The 2,500-nt window shown below is 41.8% G+C and overlaps 1 protein-coding gene across 1 annotated transcript in view; it reads right to left on the reverse strand.

Moving 5' to 3' along the window:
• LOC125039339 (kelch-like protein 17) overlaps window positions 1-1,721 on the reverse strand; it is an 88,106-nt gene extending 86,385 nt beyond the window's left edge. The window contains exon 1 of the mRNA XM_047633179.1: window positions 1,647-1,721. The gene's annotated coding sequence lies outside the window, so the exon portion shown is untranslated. The remainder of the gene's footprint in view (window positions 1-1,646) is intronic.
• Window positions 1,722-2,500: the final 779 nt, after the last annotated feature.

Genomic DNA, 2,500 nt, shown 5'->3' on the forward strand with positions numbered 1-2,500 from the left:
ATTGCATCATGTAGTTTATTTTAACTACAGTAGTAACTTTTCGGTTAATGTTACCTTGTAGTTCCATATCTACGTGGAAAAGTAATATACAGGCGGGGTGGAGTTGAAATTAATGGAATAGGCTCAAGGATGATGCACTGCAAAAAGGGAGATGAGAAGGTAGCGGCAAGATATGGATGAATGGCTCGCTTTTAGAGAAACAGTTCATATTAAGTGATGTGAAATTCATGAAAGACGCTGTCTCGTCCGTGCACATTTGTCAGAAAATAATGGAGAGAGAGAGAGAGAGAGACAGAGAGAGAGAGAGAGAGAGAGAGAGAGAGAGAGAGAGAGAGGGGGGGGGGGAGGGGGAGTCATAGTCCGACGGATGAAGAGGGGCTAATATCTTCCCGCTCCGGAATTAAGCTAGAAACGTCATCCTTTACGAGGTTTCTCATTATATTAATGAAAGTCATTAGTGCGATTATAAAATTGTTCATTACACCGATCTATTTCCGACTAAGATGTCATAATCTAAAACTCGAATTCTAAGAAAATAAATGTCATTAATGCTTGCTCATCTATCAAATGTCAGTGTAATACTCCTTTCTCAATTTCTTTCTGTCCATATTTTTGTAATCATATATATATATATATCACAGGGTAAATTTTTTTTTTTTTTTTATGTAATCATGTATTGTGAAGGTCTTTAGCTCATATGGACATACAGACACAACCATACTAACACGCATATACATGTGACACACACACACACACACACTATCGAACACAAACCATCACATATTACACATTAGCGCAAACACAATTTCTCACTCCCCAACACATACACCTACCGTCTCCAGCCGCGGGGCTCGCCACTAAATCTCCGGGAATAAGTCTCTTTAGCTCCGTACAGGCCACTTGAGCTTTCAAGTTGCTCTCCGTCCCTCCAGGTCACTAATAGGATATAAGACCAGGCACCACCCTCCTTGGTCTTGCTACAGAAAGAGACTAGTGACACGAGTATCTCGAATACAGGATTCCAGCAAGGACTTATAAATAAAGACTTGTTTACTTTCAATAAAAGAGTCTGCAATACGCTGGGCCACTATAATCAATGGCAGCCCAAGCGGCCTGGCACTGGGGTTGAGTGACCGTCCGGCTCAAGCACCTGTGCCGGAGACAAGGTATAAACACTTCCTCTCGTTTCTGTTACTCGTGATATTCAAATTGCTCTTGCAGAGCTAGCCTCGCTGCCCTCGATACTACAAGCTTTCGGCCACGGCAATGCAGTGTGTGCTGATGTAATAAAAAGTGCAAATGCAAGTGACTGTACCCTTGCACACTGACAGCGGTGTTATGACCTATGTCAACAAGAAAACTGACTTCCGTTACGAACCACTTTATTCAGTTGTAGCATTTGCATTGTTGAAAGCGGCTAAACTGTCTGACGATTGAAACGAATGATTGCCAATATGTAACCTGCCAGAATGCATTCAACAGCAGCAACAGCTTCTTGTGCTGAGCTTTTTAGCACAAATATTTCATCACACCTTTACTCCTTATGATTCATGGCACTGCAGCACTTATTATGAGCTTAGTCCCCTCCGGGCAAAATAACAGGCACGACCACAAAACCGGCAAGTTTCCATAGCATACAAACTCACCTCTATCAAGCTAGACTCCAGGTCAGCTCAGCCAAGATGGAGAGCAAGAGGATCGACTACGCTCCCCAACACACCACAACGTACACTGGCACGAGTCGCGCCAACGACCAACGCAGCCCCGACACATGTCTGCGCCTCCCCTCCCTCCCCTCCCTCCCCTCGGCCCCCGCCCACCGGCCTCCCTCACACCGCCCCAACCCCGACCCTGCATTGTTCCAGGTGGTAAGATTTTTTTTTTTTCTCCTTTACATAAGGCTTGGCAACTGATAAATACTGACTGCTTTAATTAGTATGAATTTTAGATCATTTTAGCATTCACCTAGATTGGGATTTTAAATCAATTTATCAGTAGCTGCAAAAACAATCAAGGATCCCTTTTCGGTCTGATAAAATACATTAAATTTCATCTTTTCCTCCCCGATGAAAACATGTAGCATGTGATTTTATCTTGATTTAACCTTCGCGCTTAGCCTGGTATCGCCACACAGACCTCGCACGGACCAGGATTAAGGGAAGGAATTAATTTTTTGTGTGCAAGTGTGTATGAAATGGCTATGCATGAGTCAACAAAGATAAACCAAACTATTCTCGCAGAAAACGCTCTATCAGCACATATATAGGCCTACTTATAATTAAATATATGTAAAGAGTGTAATATATCTATACAAGAACGTACATGCATACACACATACATGCATATATACATATATGCGTAGGACTATCTATATATGTATGCGTGTATATATACACATATATATTTGTGTGTGTGTGTGCGTGCGTCTGTATATGTATGTGTATATACATATACATATATATACACATATACACATATATGTGTATATATCTGTATTCAT

The sequence above is a fragment of the Penaeus chinensis genome, chromosome 27 (assembly GCF_019202785.1).
Source record: "Penaeus chinensis breed Huanghai No. 1 chromosome 27, ASM1920278v2, whole genome shotgun sequence".
NCBI lineage: Eukaryota > Metazoa > Arthropoda > Malacostraca > Decapoda > Penaeidae > Penaeus > Penaeus chinensis.